We start from the raw sequence: 24,163 nt of genomic DNA, 5'->3' as shown, positions 1-24,163 counted from the left end.
ATTGTTGCTGGGCATGGACCACAGAATCAAAACTGCAGCCTTGTCCCTCAGTGTTGGTGCAGTCAGAGCTGTTCAACTGAGATTTATTAATGGGGTGGAGTAGGTGGAACTTTTAATCTGTAGCTAATGATGCCATATCTGGCTTGGCAGGATTTGATGTTGGCAGTAGGAACCTAAAATGGGAACTAATCTATTCCTCACTAACACCAGCTGAACGCATACGCAATATTTATAAGGAAGTGTTGCAGAGCATTCATAATTAATCCCTTCCATGTTTACAATGTATTCATGGTGGGGATTATCTTGTTGCTATATCCAATTAAAATGATTTCCCAGGTCAGAATACTTTGCAGTGCTTTATATAATGTAATCCTTTTTCAACAATTTAAAAGATTGTCAAAAAAATAATTTTAAAAAGCAAGATTGTAAAAAGTACCTTTTTCATAAATAAGTCAACAAACAAGTGTTTACATCTATTTATTACTGAAAACAAAATTCAAAAGATTGTTGAGCCTGAAATGTATGGTGTTTCTTCCCCCATTGAAGGAGGCAAACATTCATGATTTGATTCCCATATCCGAATCCAATGTGGATTGACTCAATCAAAAGATAATATTAAATCTTAAGGCTCACTGATGCATTTGCACAAAGTTGAATTGTGGGAAGAATCGTTTTGTCAATAAAAGCCTTATTTTGTGGCTAATGTAAATAGTAGGATCGAATGCATATCAACAAATCTTCCATAATGATATTTACATGGCCTTAAACCATAGTTTTGTCTGCAGTAAATGGTTGCAAGATTATGGGTTGTTATGACAGATTAAGGACTGCGTTTCCTGTGGGAAATTTTAGCTGAGTACCCACCCTGATTTCTTACGAGAATTAATGACTGTTTGGTTACATCCCTAACTGTATGGACATCCATTCCGTCTTTTTTTTCCTGCTACAAATAAACTGTGATCGGTTTCAATGGTTGTCAGTACTTCTTCCAGTTTCAAATTCAGAAAGGCTCCATCTCTTTCCAGTCTAGCAATATTCTTTTCTGAAACAAGAATGAAAAGTTTGAATGATGAATGCAGACCATGGAATTCCTAACTAGATGACAGATATGGTTTTTTTTTTCACTTTTAGAGAACTGTCAACTTATTTCATTCCCAGTTCATAGAACGCAATTTTAACCATCTATTTTTCTCCTGTGCTTTATGGACGGATACTCACAAGGGCTTCTTATAGTGTTGAGTTAGTTAAAATAATCTGAATTTAAGAGAATCTGCTATTATTTTGTATCCACCAATGACTATGAAATACGTAAACATGTTTTATAGGCATTTTAAATTGTACATTATCACCATTTTGTAAAAATATCAAGATCTACAGCAGAAAGTAAGGCCCTTCAGCCCCAAACAAGACTCCACTGGTGGAAAACACCCACCCAGCCCTTTTAGTCCTAGTTTTCAGTACTTCGCCCAAAGTTTTGGCTGACTTGACATTGCAAGTGTATATCTATAAACTTCTGAAACATTATATGGATTTTTGCCTCTACCATCCTTACATCCAGATACCCACCACACTGTGGGTGGAAGAACTTGCCTTACATCCCACTAAAAGTCTGGTCTTTTAACTTAAATCTACAACCAGATCATTGACTCCCCACTACCCCTCCACAAAGGGGAAAATTTCTTCTATCTATTCTTTTATGCCCTCATATTATTATATACCTCAATCGTGCCCTTCTCCTCTCTGTTTGCTCCAGGGAAAATAACCTTAGTCATAGAGTCATAGAGGTGTACAGCATGGAAACAGACTCTTTGGTCCAACCCACCCATGCCGACCAGATATCCCAACCCAATCTAGTCCCACCTGCCAGCACCCGGCCCATATCCCTCCAAACCCTTCCTATTCATATACCCATCCAAATGCCTCTTAAATTTGCAATTGTACCAGCCTCCACCACCTCCTCTGGCAGCTCATTCCATACACATACCGCCCTCTGCCTGAAAAAGTTGCCCCTTAGGTCTATTTATATCTTTCCCTTCTCACCCTAAACCTATGCCCTCTAGTTCTGGACTCCCCCACCCCAGGGAAAAGATTTTGTCTATTTACCCTATCCATGCCCCTCGTAATTTTGTAAACCTCTGTGAGGTCTCCCCTCAGTCTCCGATGCTCCAGGGAAAACAGCCCCAGCCTGTTCAGCATCTCCCTGTAGCTCAAATCCTCCAACCCTGGCAACATCCTTGTAAATCTTTTCTGAACCCTTTCAAGTTTCGCAACATCTTTCAGATAGGAAGGAGACCAGAACTGCATGCAGTATTCCAACAGTGACCTAACCAATGCCCTGTACAGCTGCAACATGACCTCCCAACTCCTGTACTCAATACTCTGACCAATAAAGGAAAGGATACCAAACGCCTTCTTCACTATCCTATCTACCTGCGACTCCACTTTCAAGGAGTTAGGAACCTGCACTCCAAGGTCTTTTTGTTCAGCAACACTCCATCGGACCTGACTATTAAGTGTATAAGTCCTGCTAAGATTTGCTTTCCCAAAATGCAGCATCTTGCATTTATCTGAATTAAACTCCATCTGCCACTTCTCAGCCTATTGGCCCATCTGGTTCAGATCCTGTTGTAATCTGAGGTAGCCTTCTTCACTGTCCACTACACCTCCAATTTTGGTGTCATCTGCAAACTTACTAACTGTACCTCTTATGCTTGCATCCAAATCATTTATGTAAATGACAAAAAGTAGAGGGCCCAGCACCAATTCCTGTGGCACTCCAGTGGTCACAGGCCTCCAGCCTGAAAAACAACCCTCCACCACCACTCTCTGTCTTCTACCTTTGAGCCAGTTCTGTATCCAAATGGCTAGTTCTCCCTATATTCCATGAAATCTAACCTTGCTAATCCGTCTCCCATGGGGAACCTTGTCGAACGTCTTACTGACGTCCATATAGATCACATCTACTGCTCTGCCATCATCAATCTTATTTGCTACTTCTTCAAAAGACTCAATCAAATTTGTGAGACATGAGTTTCCACACACAAAGCCATGTTGACTATCCTGAATCAGTCCTTGCCTTTCCAAATACTTGTACATCCTGTCCCTCAAGATTCCCTCCAACAACTTGCCCACCACCGAGGTCAGGCTCACCGGTCTATAGTTCCCTGGCTTGTCTTTATCACCCTTCTTAAACAGTGGTAACACATTAGCCAACCTCCAGTCTTCCGGAACCTCACCTGTGACTATCGATGGTACAAATATCACAGCAAGTGGCCCAGCAATCTCATCTAGCTTCCCACAAAGTTCTCGGGTACACCTGATCAGGTCCTGGGGATTTATCCACCTTTAACTGTTTCAAGACATCCAACACTTCCTCCTCTGTAATCTGGACATTTTGCAAGATGTCACCATCTATTTCCCTACAGTTTATATCTTCCATATCCTTTTCCACAGTAAACACTAATGCAAAATATTCATTTAGTATCTCCCCCATTTTCTGTGGCTCCACACAAAGGCTGCCTTGCTGATCTTTGAGGGGCCCTATTCTCTCCCTAGTTACCCTTCTGTCCTTAATATATTTGTAAAAACCCTTTGGTTTTTAATTCTATTTCTATTTGCCAAAGCTATCTCATGTCCCTGTTTTGCCCTCCTGATTTCCCTCTTAAGTATACTCCTACTTTCTTTATATTCTTCTAAGGATTCACTTGATCTATCCTGTCTATACCTGACATAGCTGAAAAGTGTGTTGCTGGAAAAGCGCAGCAGGTCAGGCAGCATCCAAGGAGCAGGAGAATCGACGTTTCTGGCATAAGCCCTCCTTCAGGAATGAGGAAGGTGTGCCAAGCAGGCGAAGATAAAAGTTGGTAGGAGGGACTTGGGGGAGGGGTGTTGGGAATGCAATAGGTGGAAGGAGGTTAAGGTGAGGGTAATAGGCCGGAGAGAGGGTGGGGGCGGAGAGGTCGGGAAGAAGATACCTGACATATGCTTCCTTCTTTTTCTTAACCAAACCCTCAATTTCTTTAGTCATCTGGCATTCCCTAAACCTACAACCTTCCCTTTCACCCTAACAAGAATATACTTTCTCTGGATTCTTATTATCGCATTTCTGAAGGCTTCACATTTTCCAGCCGTCCTTTTACCTGCGAACATCTGCCTCCAATCAGCTTTGAAAGTTTCCAAGTCATTAGATTACTTAAAGTGTGGAAACAGGCCCTTCGGTCCAACAAGTCCACATCGACCCGTCAAAGCACAACCCACCCAGACCCATTCCCCTACATTTACTCCTTCACCTAACACTACAGGCAATTTAGCATGGCCAATTCACCTAACCTGCACAGTTTTGGATTGTGGGAAGAAACCGGAGCACCCGGAGGAAATCCACGCAGACACGGGGAGAATGTGCAAACTCCATACAGTCAGTCACCTGAGGCGGGAACTGAACCCGGTCTCTGGCGCTATGAGGCAGCTAACCACTGTGCCCACATGCCTAATACCGTCAAAATTGGCCTTTCTCCAATTTAGAAATTTAACTTTTAGATCTGGTCTATCCTTTTCCATCACTATTTTAAAACGAATAGAATTATGGTCGCTGGCACCAAAGTGCTCCCTCACTGACACCTCAGTCACCTGCCCTGCCATATTTCCCAAGAGTAGGTCAAGTTTTGCATCTTCTCTAGCAGGTACATCCACATACTGAATCAGCAATATGAAGTTTTTTTTTTGCTTTGCAAATGTGACAACATCACAACAGAGATGTTAGGAGCCTCAGGTCTATCTTTTTCCAGCTTTTTTTTACTGATTAAATTCCCGTGATATTACCAACCTGGGGATTTCTCACTGCAATCAATCAAATATTAAACTTAGTTCGGCGGAGTACTGGTTTGACTAAAGTGTGAAACTTTCTGCTGTCCTTCAGCAACCTATCCCATGTCAATATTGGATGCATAGCTATGTTTAGCTTCCAATATCAACTTACTTTAAAAAAAGGTAGCGGGGCAGGGGAGAGCTTATACAATGTTTAAGACTAATAATCATGTATAAAGCATGTTTTTGAAGCCTATAGTGAAACATAAGGTTTTTCATTGGCTGATTTAGATTTTCCTGCCGACAATGATAGTACAGTTCAGTTGTTGCACATTCAAATGTTCTTTTGACAAATTAGACCTTTACATTAGACCTTACAAAATATGTAAATATGTAAACAAATGTCTAACAATCCATGAATCTGACATTTTTTTTACTGTATATAGGAGACGTATAATGATGGTTAACCTCCTTGCCTTTCTGATAACAGTTATGGCCCTCCAACAGATTAACAAGACATTGTATGAATGCAGCAACATTATTAAAAGCAAAAATGTGCTGCTTAGTGATTTTTTAAAAAGCTAATATTTTAACCAGCACCACTGACTGCTAACGACCTTCAAAATACTGAACTCTTACAAAGCCTCAAGCTTCTATTTTCAGAAAATGTTATGAACAGAAAAGTTAAATGAACATTCTTTTCTTACAAGAATGTTACTATTTATAAAAGAAAAAAAAACTCTCAGTAAGGTAGATCAGGAGCACTGAACATCAGAAGAAGGAATGTCATCTTGTTATGGTTTTATTAATTTAGCCAAATGGCATACATTATGATTTCACTAGCATCCCAGTAAGTCTGTATGGTCTTTGTTTGGGCGATTGTAACTTTTGTTTTGTTTCATTTGCTACTATCCAGAAATAAAAGACTACCAAAATAGTGGGATGTTACAGAAGGAAAAAATGATGTAAAACACCCAGAATGACTGGCATGCCCAAATTCCATATTGAACTGATTCAGTCAGTGTTAGGCTCTGTTTCAAAACAGTTTTGCTTTCAACTAAAAAGGCCTTTTCTTCAGAAATACTTGATCTTTGGAACTTGGCAAGCATATGTTTGGTTCTGGTTCTCATTCTAACTTAAAAAAAACTCTCAAGCAGACATATTGACAAGTGTTTTTTTTAAATCATAACCCTCTGTTGAAATTCAGCTAGAGGTCGCAACTGTTCTTAAAATGTTTGTGTCCAACATTAATAAGCCACCTTGCAACTGCTTTTATAAATTGAACATATAAGGAATGCTGGGAATATGGCACTCTGTACAATGAGAAATGGTTAAGCTGAATAGCACTGACTTGTTGAAGACAAGCTGGCTATTTGATTGAGTAAAAAAAAATGAATAAAAGGATATATCTGTACTCTCCTAGGACGAGGGGTAAAGGATATAGGAAGAAGGCCAGTTGTGAGGATACGGTATCTTCAATCGATTCCCTCATACTGCTGGCTATGACATCAACCGTGGTTGTACTAATGCTCCAGTCTGCTCCATGGGGTTAAAGATCTGTGGGTGTACCTGTGTCATGCTGCCTCCAGATCTGAGATATTGTCAACAGAGACGGGAATATGTCAGAGTGGATGGTGCAATCTGTGTTATACCTGTCATAGTTGAAAGGCCAGCAATGTGTGCAGTTTGAGAGGTATGGGTGTGTGTTGTAAAGTGGAGGTTGAAGCTTCTCCCCCTCCCCCTCCCCCTCACCCTCCCCAATTGAGAAATAAAGCCGAAACATCTCAAGAGGAACACTTCACCCTCCAATCTGTAAAGGGAGTGTGACAAGTGATAGAATCTGCTTTTCAGCAACTTCTAGTGGTTAAAAAAAATAAATCCTTGACACACACTATAAAATCAACAAGTAACAATTTATTTATCTAACTCTAACAGTGAACAAATTAACTAAACTACTAACAAACCGAATAAATCCCTTCTAACTACTAACTATTCCTGAATAAAGGAAGATTTTAATGGTATGCTGTTCCAATAAATACAACTCACACTCATATGAAAAAAACAGAATTTAGTGTCTTGAAATTACAGCCAGGTTACGTGTCTTCCAGAATGTTCTGTGTCTTCTCCGTTGATTCCACTGTCAGGAATATTAATTAGTTGTGCCATTGATACCATTGTTATTTCTAAGTTATAGAAGTGGCTGTGAGAGCCAACGAATTTCTCTTGAGAGCTCAGGGCTGTTAGCTCTGATAGATAGCAGTTACATGTGGGGTCTTTGTTCAACTGCCCCCTTCTTTTATACCCTTGATGACATAAATGTCTTACAATAGAATTAGACTTATGTTGTCAAAACCATCAGATTTAAATTTAATAGGTTTTTTTGGATCTAAGTGGGAGAAAGTGAGGACTGCAGATGCTGGAGAGCAGAATCGAAAAGTGTGGTGTTGGAAAAGCACAGCAGGTTAGGCAGAATCCAAGGAGTAGGAAAGTCAACATTTCAAGCATGAGCTCTTCATTTGGTTAGGACGTAGAAACGTGCAGTGCAGGGTTCCTGGACAATGAGATTGGAGGCTGTTGGTGGAAGATTGCCCGGAGGTGATGAGGTTTAGATGGTCTGGGAGATGATGGTTTGGTGATGAGAGGTGAGGTCATGATCAAGGGGGCAGTACGAGGAGGTGTCCACTAGTTGGCACCTGGCTTCAGCGGTATAGAGGTAGGTGCGCCATACTACCACTGTGCCCCCCTTTATTCATTGGTTTGATGATGAGGTTGGGGTTGGAGCGGAGGGAGTGGAGGGATGCATGTTGCAAAGGTGAGAGGTTGGAGTAGGTGAGATGAGTGGACAAGTTGAGGCGATCAATGTCACAGTGGTAGTTGGACAAGAAGAGATCGAGGATGAGTAACAGACCAGCAAGGGCTGTCCAGGTGATGGAGCATGTTAGAGGTGGGAGAAGGGGTCTTCAGAGGGTGGACACAAGTCCTGATGGAAAAAGTAGGTATGGAGGTGATGGTGGCAGAAGAAAAGTTTGATGTCGAAATGCATGTTGAATTCATTGATCTGGGAGCATAGGTGGATGAAGGTGAGGTCTTTACTGAGGACTGATCATTCATTCTCAGTGAGGGGAAGGTCTGTGGGGATGGTAAAAACATGGCAGGGCTGGGAGCTAGGACCTGGCATGGGGCTGGAGTTGGGAGTGGGGGTGGAGACTGTCTCTGGAAAGGGTGTGGTTATGGGATTGTGGGTGATGTCACCAATGGAAGTGATGCTCATCCTGGGGGTCGGGGGAATATGGAATGTGAAGGGCTTATGCTGGCAACGTCAACTCTCCTGCTCCTCGGATGCTGCCTGACTGACTGTGCTTTTCCAGCACCACATTTTTCAGTTTTGGATCTAAGTATCTGTTTTAAATTGATTGGCTAAATTCAAAAACATGTCTTCTTGTTAAAAACCGCTGCTTGGCCTGCTAACTGTATGGCCTTTTGATATAAATGTTTGAATTCGGGTGCTATCTGTGTACTTGCAAACTTTCAAGCTGCTACTCACTGACATCCACTTTAAATCGCAAAGCACAGAAAAAGCACACAATCTTTTAAGGGCACCACGTTAATGTATTCCCCATTTCACAATATTACAAACACCAAATTCTAAATTCCTGCCTCCCAATCTGCAATTACTCTCCCCAACTTTTCAGCATTGGGCAGCTTGTGAGTGTGAGATAGTGAGGTGAAGCTGGGAACATGAGGTATGAAGTGGTGCATGCTAGGGAAGACAGGTTAGTGCGTGAAAGTTGGGGTTGCACTGGTGGAGTGGAGGAGTTGATGGTGAAAGGGGCTAATGGTTCATTTGCAAAGATATGGAATTTGAAGATGCTTTCACTGACCTTTGGCACTCATGTGAGGCCATTGAGCTTCTTGCTGCACCAGATCTAGGTCAGTGTGGCTAAAATGCCTGTGACTGGTGCCTTCTCAAGATATGCCTGTTCTTCTGTAAAGGACCCCTGTTCTTCTGTATACTTTCTGTACTAACCCCTGCAGTATTCCTTCAGGGAACCTTGCAGCACACCTTGTCATGTTGCACTCTGGCCACTCTTCTTGCTGCTTGAATGTCTTCAGCAACAGGTAGCACCCCTTATGGCAGTCAGAATGCACCTCATCAATCAGACGTGAACGTTGTAGCTTTGAGTAATCTAGATTAGAGTGGTGCTGGAAAAGCACAGCAGTTCAAGCAGCATCTGAGGAGCAGGAAAATCAACATTTAGGGCAAAAGCCCTTCATCAGGAATTGAGTAGTGTAGCCTAGCTTTATTTGTCACTGTCTTAGGTGCACCTAGTCTCCTGATGAGGATGGCAGCCACTGAACAGCAATGTTTAACACTGGACTGCATACTACTGCCATTTAATTCAGCCAGTCCCATTTAACGTAGCAAACAGCACACAGTTTGCATGCTGCCTGGAGTTGAGTGGATGGGTGAATTATGTATCATGATGCAAATAGTGTTTTTTTGGGGCTCATCCAATTTCTCTGCCCATGTGCCATTGAAGAAATACATTAATGTAAACCGCTGGGGCTCATCTGGTTTTTAACTTTGTGAAATTGGCAGGCAAGCAGGAATGTCTGTTCTAACCTCAGTTTCAGCTTCAGTTGCAGGCATTTACTTTGCTGAGACCTGACTGGCTGGAATTGCCAGAGTTTGATATTCTGGGAACTGCTAATCTGTTCCCACTTTGTTTTCTTGCCACCTGTATCTGATCTTATAAGCTTCCATGAAGATGATTATGGCTGCAAGACGTGCACAGGTTAGCTGTCAAGAAATTGAATGAACTAGTCTTAGAATTAACAAACAAACTGCCTATAAGGGTTAAATTCTTTAATTCAACCTTCTGTGCAATGTAACATTGTTGAAAGGGTTATCCCCCAGTTGCCCTTGAGCCAAGTTACTTGCCAGGTCATTCCAGAGGGCAGTTTCGAGTCAGTTGCATTATTTTGGGTCTGGAGTCACACTGACCAGACAAGAAAGGATGACAGATTTCCTTCCCTGAAGGACTTTAGGTAACCAGGGTAGTTTCTACAGCAATTGATGTAGGTTTTTGTGGTCACAATTAAAGACAGCTGCTTTATAACCCAGAGTTATTAAATTCATATGATTAAATTAAATCATTTTTAAATTCCACTGATGTAGTGAGACTTGAAATTACACCACAGCATGTTAGCCTGGATCTCTGGATTACCAAGTCCAATGATAGTACCACAGCAGCACAACCTCCCCAATGCCTGGATATCTGCTATGTCTAATTAACATCTGTTAAAGGTCTGCAGGCTGTGTGCATAACAATTGCCAGATTTCTTGCAGAACACTCTCCTGGAGCTGATGAGATTCAATGCATGTGTGTGACTTCATTAGATCAGGTGCCTATTTAGTCCAATTCCTCACCAATTTTACATTTTGATGTGTTTACACAGTACAAGCGCTCTCAAAGTAAGAAAGAAAATGGGAAGTTTTCCCGACATTCTAGACAATTACCTGTTGGACATAAATGAGGAGGGGCCATAAATCACATGGGGGATTCTGTACTGTCAGAACGTTAAACCGAATATTAAACACTATCCCTCTGTCATGACATTTTCCAAAGGTGGCGATTTTCCTGATGCAAAATGGGACAATGGATTGGGATGCTATGGATATTAGAAAGTCAGCCATTTTGGAGTTCAAATCTATGAAAAACTCTGCCTCTTCTTCACTTCCATGCGGTTGGTTTTCAGGTCCGCAGTCAGGGAAGCCCTGCTAAGACAAAAGACAATTTACTGGTTTAAAGGTTAGAATTATTTTCAATACAATTTTTAACCATCACATATTCAAGGAACATGGAGCACGTGTATCCAAATTCACTTGCAAGCTCAATGATTCAGGAAATGGAAGGTAGTGACAGAACAATATTTCATTTGAGCTCATTGAATGATGATTGAATTGGTGAGGCTGCAACCTAAGAACATAAGAACTAGGAGCAGGAGTAGGCCATTCGGCCCTTCGAGCTGTTCAAAAAGATCACGGCTGATATTTTCATGGACTCAGCTGACTCACACTCTCACCGTATCCCTTAATTCCTTCATTGTTCGAAAATATATCCATCTTAATTTTAAAATCATTTATTGAAGTAGCATCAACTACTTCACTGGGCAAGGAATTTCACAGATTCACAAGTCTCTGGGTGAAGAAGTTCCTTGGAGTGGCATAAATTTGGTTCTTCTGTTATGCATTGTAGGGCCTCGGTACCAGGTAAACAGTCAATGCTGTGCCCTCATGGAACACACGTAGGAGATGGCACACACCTTGGGTAGGAATATCCAATAGTACCATTGGCACGCCACAAAATGTTGCTCTGCAATCTGTCAATACTGAAAAATGTGTTGCTGGAAAAGCGCAACAGGTCAGGCAGCATCAAAGGTGCAGGATAATCGACTTTTCGGGCATAAGCCCTTCTTCAGGAATGAGAAGGGCTTATGCCCAAAACGTCGATTCTCCTGTTCCTTTGATGCTGCCTGACCTGCTGCGCTTTTCCAGCAACACATTTTTCAGCTCTGATCTCCAGCATCTGCAGACTTCACTTTCTCCTAATCTGTTAATACTGTTAACAAGGGAGTCAAAGGGCATTAGGGTAAACAGGAAAATAGACTTCAGATCTTCTTGATTGGGTTGAGTGGATAATTGACTTTCTCTTGTTCCTAAGTCGTATGTTTGTAGTCTGACAGTGATCACTCAAGTCCTTGCAACTTTATTGCTGACCCAACATAACCAAAGTAGACAAGTAGAAGCTGAACGAATGCAGCAAGCCAGGCAGCATCAGGGGGTGCAGAAGTCAACATTTTGGGTGTAACCCTTCTTACTCCTACTTTGGATTCCAGCTTCTGCAGCTGTTTAGTTGTCTTTAACTAAGACCGTGCATAACCAGTCATTCGAGTTAGAGCTCACAACTGATCTCTGGTACATCCACATAATCCACTCAAACGTTTTGTTTTAACACACTGAATCAATAAAAGAGGAAAGTGAGAGATTTAAGTCAAAGTGCTAGACATTTCGCCATTTTGATGCCCTTTTGCATTTTCCTACTGCTGGTCAAATAGATGGCAAAGACACCCATCTGACTTAGGAAGGACCCCCATGAATACATTTGAATCAAGGTCCTCTCACATAGATTGGTTGACAGATCCTTGCAGAGTCTAGATTAGAGTGGTGCTGGAAAAGCACAGCTGGTCAGGCAGCATCCGAGGAGCAGGAAAATTGATGTTTTGGGCAAAAGCCCTTCCAGAAGGAATCAGGAATTCCTGATGAAGGGCTTTTGCCCAAAACATCGATTTTTCTGCTCCTCGGATGCTGCCTGACCTGCTGTGCTTTTTCAGCACAACTCTAATCTAGACTCTGATCTCCAGCATCTGCAGTCCTCACTTATGACTGCATGACAGATCATAATGGATGGTACTCCCATTCCCCTCCTTCTTCCTGGGAAAAAATTAACATCAAGGATTCCCGCACAAAAACCCATTGTCACAATGTGTGGGTCCTGATCCAAATAAGTCAGTATTACAACCTATGGCACAAATGTTCCTCACCAATTCAGTGAGCCAGCACAATTTCACAGAAGTTACATGGAAAAAGTTATTTTTGGGTTGAATTAGTCTCACAGTAATGGAGAAATACTTCTAAATTATTTTCCAAAGGTTTGGATACACATATAACCATTGCTAGATGCATCATGTCTAGTCTCTGTCTAGAATTTTCGCTCTCGATCAGGATTTGGCCAAATGATTCACTAGCCCCACCTGCAGGTTAAAGTAATCAAGCACCGTTCGAGGATCCCTGATCGGATAAGCATAATCAAGCAGTATCAATGGTTAATGCATCCTTCAGACCTGGACTCTGTCTCTTACACTTGAGAATTGTACCTCCTGTGGCTGTGTGGCAACGCATTTACCCTGTGGTACAAAAGGATGAAAAGAACAGAATGCTTATCTGCCATTCCTTCTCCACATATCCCTTCATGACATAACTATTTGTTCTACAAAGTATGTATAGCCTGCTGAAAATGTGCACAATGCACATTATAGGCAAATATTAATTCTAGCCCAAGTCTCTGTTCTATCACAAAATAAAGGCCATGATGTGGGGGTGCCGGTGTTCAATTGGGGCTAACAAAGGTCAGAAGTCACACAACACCAGATTATAGTTCAACAAGTGACTTCACCTGATGAAGGGGCAGCGTTTTGAAAGCTTGAGATCTCAAATAAACCTGTTAGACTATAACCTGGTGTCATATGACTTCAGACAAAATAAAGAAGACTGCTAATGGGTTACAGGTAACTGTTATGCCATCTATTTCTCTCTCTCCCTCTGCTGTTATTAAATTAAGCAATATCCATGCTCCTCTCTTCCTCATTCTGCATTTGTTTTCAATTGGAGTCATGTTTTAGAATTACATTTTTAGTTTGTCCCTCAATTATTGGATGATTTGTTAGATTGCTTGGTAATTGAAAGCATGAAGTATATTTTCTTGCCGTGTGTGCTTTGGTTGTGTGGATTCAAAGCCAAACCAAAGGTTCAAAGGAATGAACAACTTACCTCCTGTAGATAGCTATCTCTAACTCTGAGCTATATGGTAAACTATAAACAACCTCAAAGGGAAGGGCACCGAATCCCTTGGGTTACAACTTCAGGAAGTTTTCCAGGATTGAGGCTGACAGTCCATTCTATTCTGATTGGGCTCAAAAGAAGGAGGACACATCATTAGCATTGGGCCATGATATAATATTTAAGAAATGATTTGAATGAGTGAGTAATCCCAGCAACATTTTATGACATTTTAAGAACCTAGGGAGGTTTTATTGCATTAACAGCACTATATGAATACAAGTTGTCATTGTAGCTGGGCACCTGTCAGGATCTATTCACTCAGCACCAGAGAGTGGCGATGAGAGAGCATCAGCAGCAACAGCCAATGGAAAACGGGTTTGTTCACAATTCTTCGATGAAAGATTACTCTCTGTACTTTGGAGGTTCCTGAATCAGGAAAGCTACTTCTGTCATTGTTTTAGGATTGGGAAAAGCTCAAGCAACAACAACTTGCAGATTACACATTGATTGCTTTCAGGAAGTTAGATGTGGTTCTCAAGGCTAAATGAATCAAAAGGTACGGAGAGGAAGTGGAAGCAGGGTACTGAGCTGACTGAACAGCTATGATCATACTGAATAATGGAACAGGCTCAAAGGGCCAAATGGCCTACTCCTGCTCCTATTTTCTATAATGACTGTACCCATTGTCGACTGTTTGCCTTTTCATGTGACGGCAATAACTTGTCTCCTTCTCTTGTGAGCATCGAGGAAGCCACTAGAAATGAAGAATAACTTTTGGTCTCTGTTTCCTTGAGGTTCCACCAGTTCCTCAATGAATCAGTAGATATCCCTGAGAAGATTCTGAGTCCCTGATGTCTAGTCTAGATTGTTAACATATCAAACATCTGAAGCAGAAACGCATTTAGGGTAACTATCTCAGGATTCTCTCAAGGTTGAAAAATGTTTTGATAGAAAAGGGCATTCCTGAAGAAAGGCTTATGCCCGGAACATTGACTCTCCTGCTCCTTGGATGCTGCCTGACCTGCTGCGCTTTTCCAGCAACACATTTTTCAGCTCTGATCTCCAGCATCTGCAGTCCTCACTTTCTCTCAAGGTTAACATGCAGGTTCAGTTGGCAGTTAAAAAGGCAAATACAATGTTGCCATTCATTGTGAGAGGATGAGACTACAACAGCAGGGATGTCCCGCTGGATTTGTAGGAGGTCTAGAGGGGGTTTATGAGAACGATCTCCAGATGAAGAACATGTCATATGTGGACAGTTGTGGACTCTGAGCCCATCGTGCATGGAGTTTAGAAGTATGAGGGGTAATCTGATTGAAACTTGCAGAATATTGAGAGGCCTGGATTGAGTGGATGTTTCCACAAGTAGAAGAAACTAGGAACTGGGGACACTACATCAGAGCAAAGGGATGATTCTTTCGAACTGAGATGAACAGGGATTTCTTCAGGCAAGTGATGGTGAATCTGTGGAACGTATTGTCACAGAAGGCCGTGGAAACCAAGTCATTAAGTGTGTTTAAGACAGAGATAGATAGGTACTTGATTAGTAAAGGCATCAAAGGTTACAGGGAGAAATGAGGTTGAGAAACATCAGCCACGATTGAATAGTGGAGCAGACTTTAGATTTTATGAATGTTTGTGACCAATGGTGGTCTGTTTTCAGTTACTTCACTTAAACTGAAGCAGCTGACCTGAACAATTTAACTGAGATCAACACTTCATCAAAGGAAATTAATTCAACCTCAAAGGATAAGCAAACACTCAAAAGTCAGAATTTCTCCCATACTTTTACCATTTCTCCTGCTTTCCATCTGTTGCCTTGCCTGTGTCTTTCTGTTTAGTGTCTACACTTGATTTGATTTTAATGAGCTGCAGTAGATGAGATTCATTTAAACTTTTATTAATCACAGATAAATTTGAAATAAGTGGTCTGAGTAGTGACTGGGCACCTGAGGTTGTAAAACAAGAAGGTTATGGAAAATTTAACTCCATCAGTGTAACCTGTTTAGATAATAAAAAGGCAGATGAGGGGTCAGACCACACTGTAAGGTTCTTTGCACGGTGGGTGGCGTTTTAAGTGCCCCAAATTTACAAGCTTGATCCTTACATATAATGCACATTTTGTTCCTCCCACAGTACAGGAATACGAACGCAGACTTCCACATAGAGGAATCCAAGGAGAGCCTGGGAATATTTACTGTGGAGAGAGAACACTCGGGAGAAATGTATTCAAGATCATTAAGTGGATGGTTATACAGGCATTAGAAAATCTGCTTCAGGTTTCCACGGATCCCGGATAGGAATCTGGCTCAAGCTTACATTTAACTACTGCTTGCGATGTGGAATGGACCACAAAGGGAAGTAAATGGCAGAGGCTGAAAAACAAAACTATAATAGTGAATTAGATGGGCATCTGTTTAGTTAAGCTTAGTCCGATAAAGTAGTGCTTTTTTTTCTTACCATCTGCTTGTCCTCCTTCTTTTATGCCTGTATATAGGCAGTCACATGGACAGGTGGAAGGTATCGTCACAGCTAACAAACCTATTCATTAATTTCCCCATGTACTTTAGGAGATAACACATCAGGGACTGAATATTAAAGCAGAGTATACATACAATGCATTTGACCATCAAGTTCATTTTTGGCATTAATTCCACTTTAATGATAACAACTGCTTTTTAAAAATGTCTTTAAACAATACAGAAAACACCCACAATATGATAGTTATAGAAAGGTTGTATTAATGTTTAGCAGATACATTTAACAATTTACGCTATGGGGGTTTTAACTTTCACTAATAGCATCAGACAAGAGAAATCTCATACTGTTGAAGAGCTGGTGGAGAGATGGGAGGCTGAATGACCTCACACTGTGCTGTGAATGTCAATGGCCTGGTAACGTCACCCACTTTGATTTCTAGATACATTACCAGATAATGTTTATGTAGCACAGTACAAGAGGAGCCTGTGGAATCCCTATCATAATATATTCGGAGGATCCTCCCCTCTGAACCACAGCATCCGACCACTTCTCCTACTACACTCCACCCTGCTGCTGGACCTAATAATACCTTCTCCCCCCACCAGGGGACTCATCAATGCCATGTACCCCAGGAACCAACACACTTGCCAGACCCAATATCCTCCACCCACCCTCAATTCTCCATCACTTACACAGCCCCCTTGCTACCCTGATATCAAACCTAACTGGCATCTAATTCATCTGTTACCCTAACCTTGACCCACCTGGCACCCTATTTATCAGCCACTCTAAATCTATCTGCCTAGCACCTTTCCCACCTGGCACTCTATTGCCTATCAACCTGGCACTCTATCTAACTAGGTACCTACCACTATCCACCAAGCAATCTACCTTCTGCCACTTGTTATTTTAATTACTTGGCATCCTACTCTCAGCTTCCTGGCACCCTACCACATGGTATTTGAATCCTAAATACTTGGCCTTTCATGAAATCTACCAAAGTAGCCGTCTGTCATTCTCAATCTTTAAATCTCCAAATATGCCTTCCTGATTGACCTGCATTATAAGGGATCTGCCAGATCTAAAGTATAGCTCCATATTTCTGAAGAAGCCCTGATTGAAATCTCCTATCAGAATTGCATAGCTCTTTCTTACTGTAAAATAGACACAACAGAGTGGCAATCTACAAGAAATTATCTTTCCTCAGAAAATCTGACCCATAACAATTTGCAATTTCAGTGATGAGATTTCAGTCAGAGTGGAAGGAATCTAACTTGATATTGCAGAGGAGGAGATGACTCATTAATGTTTGATGTCTTATCTTTGTACTTTTTCATTTCTCAGCAATTTTGCACAACAAATTAAAGGAACCAGTGAGGAACTTTAACCCAAGGAATGTGTGTTTCAGTTACAGGTGGGAATGGAAACTGCAAGAAATGTCTACCTGCCAATAAAGACTACTCCAGCAATCCTGACATTTAACAAATTACCACAAGTGACAATGTTATAATGTTGTATTTTCTCTCATGGACAGCTTGTCAATATACTCTTAAGACATAAGTTCATGAGATCATCACTGCATCATATCATATAACCTGAGGGTATAAAGATCTCATGCTCCATCTTATCTTGGATGACTAGAAGCATGACATTCTACTCCATTCAACAGCAAGCATGTTTCTCTGTGGTAAGTAATAGCTTAATACCAGTTCAGATACTTATGTGCCTAATGAACATAATGTATCATGTTTAGTTGTAATTGATTTCTGTTGGATTCTTCAATATCCAAGCCCAATTTCTTATGTTATGAGGGATAATGTAAACATTGCCATATCAGGTAAAACACTATTTTGGATGCAATGACCCAGACATTTTTTTCTGTTTTTTTGGTGTTATGTGATAAAAATTAGGTTAAGATCCCAGCTGTTGTTAATATTTAACAAGTCAGGTTCCAGAATGAAATCTGGATTGACATAAGATGTTGATTTTTTAAGTATTTAACAAGGCCGACTTTCTCTGAAACATAACATGCAATGCTGCAGACCTAGTTATAACAATAAAAGAGAAGACTGGAAGATAAAAGAGAAAATGCCAAACTATTTACAAATAATGCAATTTTAAAGATAAGAAGACACAGTTAAATACAATATTCTAACTATCATAATGGCTTCCTTTACAGTATTCAAACATTGGAGAGAGAATTCCCTGCTCCATCAGATCTATTGCTTTGACTTAACTGTTGTTTTTTATTCCCAATTTGGAAGTGTGATAGCCTTTTCCTCAATGATTCATAAAACTGACCTTAAACACTTTCAACTTCAAAGTGTTCATAACCAAACACTTCTGATCTGGAACTTTCACACAAAGACCATTATTAACTTATTTCCCAACTTTTCTGAAATACCTCCTTTCACTGGGAGAAACCATTTCTTGCATCGAACTTCTGTTGATATCTGTTCTGTTCCACAAATCCAGATGACACAAGTTTTCTGTACAACAGCAGTAGCTTTATCATCAGATAGCCGGCGAGAGATTCAAAGCATTTCTAAGGCAGCCGAGTGTCTACTTGTAGTGACTCTTCTTCATGAATCTCTGCCTTACACACAGAGACAGTATATTTTATAGGAATTAGACAAAGGTATATTAGTCATATGGTCCATTGTCAATACATAGTTTAAAGCAGGTAATTATGAATTTACAAAGCTTGATGAATGGCGATGTCCTGTGATAACATGTGAATGGATTACAGAAACTGATTATCGTATTGTTCATGATTATATACTGATGGGAAGAAATTAAGGCAGAAGGGTTCTTACTTCTGTAAATGGGGGATTCACATACCTATGCTATGGAGAGGAAGTAAGACAATGGGAGTGGAAGGTAATTTAACAGGGTTGTGGCCAGGGCTATCAGTCTTGTCTGGAAATGGTAAATTCCTCTGTCTGGGGTTACAGGGGAATCCAGATGTGTGGCTCCAAAAGGTTCTATTTCTAAGATACAGTCAGCCTCCCCCCTACTGAGGTGTTCTGAATGTATTGTAAGAGTACAGGCCTTCAGTTGATACTGCAGTAAGTCCTTTGGCGAGGGAATGTTTAACCCTTGAGTTCCCAAAGTGTCCTGAGGGAGAAGCAAAGGACAGAACTGGCCCCTCTGTGGCATTTTATTTTCCTCACTTCAACCAGGACTTCACTGAACTGAAATCGAAAGCCTATCAGGCTGAGTGAATGCTCCATAGTAAAAATAGTCTCTTTCTGATCGTAACTTATTATCTTCAACATTTACTCTGTCCACTCATAAAGCTCCCTCAATGCAAAATAATTCCCATTATCACACCAGGTACTTTCTCTTACCTGCCAGTTCCAAAAAAAACCATATCTTCAGAAGTACTGATAAGTTAAACACCCTTACACAAACAAATAAAAATCCACTTGCTAATTGGTCAAAATCTCAGTTTTAACATAAGCAATAGTAAAGTGTATATAATATACACTTCTTACATCACAATTGGCAAGGACCCTGGTGATAACTCTTTCTCTTCTTCAAAAGAGTGGCAAGGGATCTCCTGGATTCTCCTGGGAGGGCACATAAGACCAAGGTTTAGTGTCTTTTCTGACAGACTATGGATTCAATAGTGTAGCATTTCCTCACTGCTGCACTAGAATATAATGTTTGATTTTTATTCTCAGGTCCTGAAATGAATTTAATTCAGATGTTTGTGATACAGAGGGAGACTGTTAATCTAAATTGAGCCACCCTGAAAAGCCAACTTTGAGTAAAAAGGAGGAAATAGGAGAATCAGAGGTGGTACAGGGCATGTGTGTGTCATGTGACAGTCACCCCCTGAGGAACCACTGTCTGTGACACTCATCAGTATAGCTGCTGTATATCTGACAGTACTGTCAAAGATATAAGAGAAGAATTAGTCCCAGCAAGGTAAAACTGTTACCATTTACCACCATAAAGAATATCATATTTCACTTGGCTTTTGAAAATGAAGTGATAGTATTAAAGGACAAGGGGACCTCCAATATTTCACACTATCCCCTGGCATCTGGGAGATTCCCAACCCCTATTTCTAACTCTATTTTTAGAGTGGCATAGTGGTTAGCACTGCAGCCTTACAGTGCCAGAGACCTGGGTTCAATTCCACCCTCAGGTGACTGTCTGTTTGGAGTCTGGACATTCTCCCTGTGTCTGCATGGGCTTCCTCTGGGTGCTCCGGTTTCCTCCCACAGTCCAAAGATGTGCAGGTTAGTTGGATTGGCCATGCTAAACTATTCCATGGTGTCCAGGGATGTGCAGGCTAGGTGGTTGGCCATGGGAAATGCAGGTTTGTAGGGATAGGGTAGTGGGGTGGGTCTGGGTGGGATGCTCTTCGGAGGTCAGTGTGGACTTGATTGGCTCAATGGCCTGGTTTCACACTGTAGGGATTCTATGAAAAAAAATGCAAGAGATGCAAATTTCCACTCCTCTCCAATGTGCTCTCATCTGTAACTGAGAGCTAGGACCAGCATGGAATGTATTCCTCTTGCTGATGTCCTCTGCTTCTCTGTGACCAGTGAAAGCCAATTTCTGAATGGGTGTATTCGCCTGATGAATATTGATTATCTCATGAAGGTGGCTACCAGAGAAGAGTGTAGAATTTTATTAGAGATATTGAGTCTGGTCATAGAGTCATAGAGTCATAGAGATGTACAGCATGGAAACAGAACCTTCGGTCCAACCTGTCCACGCCGACCATTTATATCTCAACCCAATCTAGTCCCACCTGCCAGCACCCGGCCCATATCCCTCCAAACCCTTCATATACCCATCCAGATACCTTTTAAATGTTGCAATTGTATCAGCCTCCGCCACTTCCTCTGGCAGTTAATTCCATACACATACCACCCTCTGCATGAAAAAGTTGCCCCTTAGGTCTCTTTTATATCTTTCCCCTCTCACCCTAAACCCAAGCGCTCTAGTTCTGGACTCCCCGACCCCAGGGAAAAGACTTTGTCTATTTATTCTATCTCTGTCCCTCATAATGTTGTAAACCTCTATAAGGTCATCCCTCAGCCTCCGACGCTCCGGGAAAACAGCCCCAGCCTGTTCAGCCTCTGGTCAGATGGAGATATGAGAAAGTACCAAGAAAGAGAAGCTCAGTTGTGTGTATGAGATGGATGTATGTCAGGATGTGATGAAGTAGACTTAGGAAGGCAGACTAACGGGTGTACACTGCAGCATTTGGTTGAATATGAAAGTGTTCCTTTCTTGGCTAGGTTAGGCCATTAAAGTGTTTCCTATAATACGAACATTTTATGGGTACAATGCTCCTGTTGCTGATCTCCTCAGCCAGCTTCAAAGTAGTCTTCTTGCTGATAGCAATGGGTTCCTTCCCCCCTCATTGCAGGGGCATATTATTCCTTTCTGACTGCACACTGACCCCAGAAATGCAGCAAAGGAAGTTTCCATAAAAGACCATACATCCTTCGCTTACCTCAAATCTATTTTTGAACTTCCATTCTTCCATCTTAACTCACTCACTTCAAGATTGCATCATTGGACTTGGAGTTGAGTGCACATAATTCAGATCCACATGACAGTGTTCAATTGTTCTGTGTTTGATTATGGGTCTCTCTTTAGTATTGATGTTCACTGTGTTCTATTAGTTAAACCTGACTGTGTGGTCTCAAGGGTATAAACAGAGATGGAAGCTGGGCTGCTCAAAGCTGCCAGAAGCTTGAATGTGATGTAAACATGGAACAGACATTTTTAAAACACTGTGAATAAAAGCTGTTACACACCTAGAGACCAGTGACATCTCTGCATGGCTCAGGGGTATAAAATATACAACAGAAAGAACTCCTGCTGCTATACACTGGATATCAAGCCCAGAAGTAAAATATTAATGAGCTGCCACAGCTAAAACATCACTGACAAGCACACTGAACTTTCTTCCCTGATTCACACACTATATTAAAACCCTGCTCCCAAAGAGTAATGGAGGCAATAATTGTCAGGTTGATTGCCCAGTTCATCTTGTGGTACACTCACAACATGCCCAATTCAAGTATTTTCCCGAAATGTTTACTGGCTTCAATCCGAATGTAAGAGAACATTCATCTTCATTTTATTTCCACCAGAGAAAAAAATTACAACAGCAATTATGTAATGCTGAAAACTCTTTGATGGCCACCTTTTCTAATGTACCCTTCTGTAAATGTTGAAGCACCTGGAGAAAAGTGAAAAATATAAGCAGAATGTGGCCTTGAATTCCAAACAAAAACATTATTTTGTGGTTATTGAAGAAGTGATGCGAGGTGTGGCATGTTGGTACAACAAACAAGGGAGGGGCTTATACAACTTATGGTACGGTCTTGGGTAGTGTTGTAGAACAGAGGGATGTAGGAGGTTCAGGTACAAATATAGATATGATGGTTAAAAAGGTATTTGGCAAGCTTGCCTTCATTGCTCAGTCCTTTGTGTATAGAAGTTGGGAAGCTATGTTGAGGTTAAACAGGACATAGGCGAGGCCTCTTCTGGAACATTGTGTCCACTTCTGGTTACCCATTTATAGGAAAGAGAGTTTTCAGAAGAGATTCACCAGGATGTTGCTACCTACGGAAGGCTTGAGTTATAAAGAAAGGCTGGATAGACTGAGACGTTTTTCACTGGAGTGTAGGAGGTTGAGAGGCAACCTTATAGAAGTTTGTAAAATAATGAGGTAGAGTTAATGATCATTGTCTTTTCCTGAGGATGGGGGATTTCACTAGGAGATAAATTTTTAAGGTGAGAGGAAATTTTAAAAAATGATGGGTGTCTTTTTTATACAGAGGGTGTTTTACATGTGGAATTAACTTCCTGAGGAGTGGTGGATGTGAGTACAGTTACAATGTTTAAAAGACATTTTGATAAGTACATTAATAGGAAAGTCATGGAGGAATATTAGCAAGGAGCAGGTAGGCAGGACTGGTTTACACAGTTAAAAATCACACAACACCAGGTTATAGTCCAACAGGTTTAATTAGAAGCACACTAGCTTTCGGAGCGATGCTCCTTCATCAGGTGATTGTAGGAGCCCTCCACAATCACCTGATGAAGGAGCGTCGCTCCAAAAGCTAGTGTGCTTCCAATTAAACCTGTTCAACTATAACCTGGTGTTGTGTGATTTTTAACTGTGTACACCCCAGTCCAACACTGGCATCTCCAAATCGGGACTGGTTTAGGTTAGGATTATGTTCGGCAAGCACTGGTTGGATTGAAGGGTCTGTTTCCGTGCTGTATCACTGTATGATTCGATGATTCTAATCTAGCTTTCTCACTGTGGAGTAAATGAACATAGGCCAAGCCTTGCCAAATCACACCATTATCCACCACTTCCTCTGATGAGCTTCCTACAAGCAGCGCTTTACTTCCCTCTAGTGGCAAGCTCCATACTGTACTTCTCGAAGGAAGGACTTGTATTTATTTGGCCACTTTCATAACCTCATGATGCCTCATAACCAATAAATCACTTTTGAAGAGTTATCACAGTTGCAAAAAGGTAAATGTAGCAGTCAATATATGCCCAGAATGGTCTCATATACAACAACAAAATTAAGGATCACTTTTGAAGGTACTGTAATTCTTTCAGACCATTTATCAAATGCTAAGCTATAACCTCCAAGATAATACAAATAGGAATACATCAGGCAGTCCCTTGTCAAAGAGGAATCCCTGTCTTGTTTACGAGGATTGTTTTGATAACTATATGAAGGGAGGTACAGCTCTTTGTTATTCAAATTCTATAATGATACATACCTAAGTAGAGCATAATGATCCGCAAATTACTGTTGGTGACATACACCTCATATAAATGATGAGCTTATGTTATTTTACTAGTGGTTGTAATCTATTAAAAATAAGCAGATTATCACTTGCACAAAAGCAACACAATAGTATTGCCAGCAGTCATTTGTGATATTATGTTTCATACTCAATTATAAGATCGTACACATTAAAATTCCAACCGGTGGTACCACAATGTAAAAATTCTGCAAGTATTCTCCTGATCAATAGAAAATCCACAAACTATGGAAAAATCTGGGATCTGAAGAGTTGGGAGTTGTGGATCTGGGAGAGTTAGGTCTGTTACGATTCGGGACTTATACTTGGCTAGGGACCAGTAACTTTCATTTTTTTCAAAGTAAATAAGCTGAAAGATCCAAGGGGCTTATCACAAGAATACAGCCAGAGGATTATATGATTTGGAATACAACTAAACAATTAGCTTTA

The 24,163-nt window shown here is 41.0% G+C and overlaps 1 long non-coding RNA gene across 1 annotated transcript in view; it reads left to right on the top strand.

Annotated features, from left to right (window-relative positions):
* The window catches only part of LOC132826911 (uncharacterized), a 57,969-nt gene extending 42,084 nt beyond the window's left edge, over positions 1-15,885 (top strand). Inside the window, exon 3 of the long non-coding RNA XR_009645937.1 lies at positions 15,563-15,885. This is a non-coding gene — a long non-coding RNA (uncharacterized LOC132826911). The remainder of the gene's footprint in view (positions 1-15,562) is intronic.
* The last annotated feature ends 8,278 nt before the right edge of the window (positions 15,886-24,163 follow it).

Source organism: Hemiscyllium ocellatum, chromosome 23, assembly GCF_020745735.1.
Source record: "Hemiscyllium ocellatum isolate sHemOce1 chromosome 23, sHemOce1.pat.X.cur, whole genome shotgun sequence".
NCBI lineage: Eukaryota > Metazoa > Chordata > Chondrichthyes > Orectolobiformes > Hemiscylliidae > Hemiscyllium > Hemiscyllium ocellatum.
This window is presented reverse-complemented; position numbering and strand designations above follow the sequence as displayed.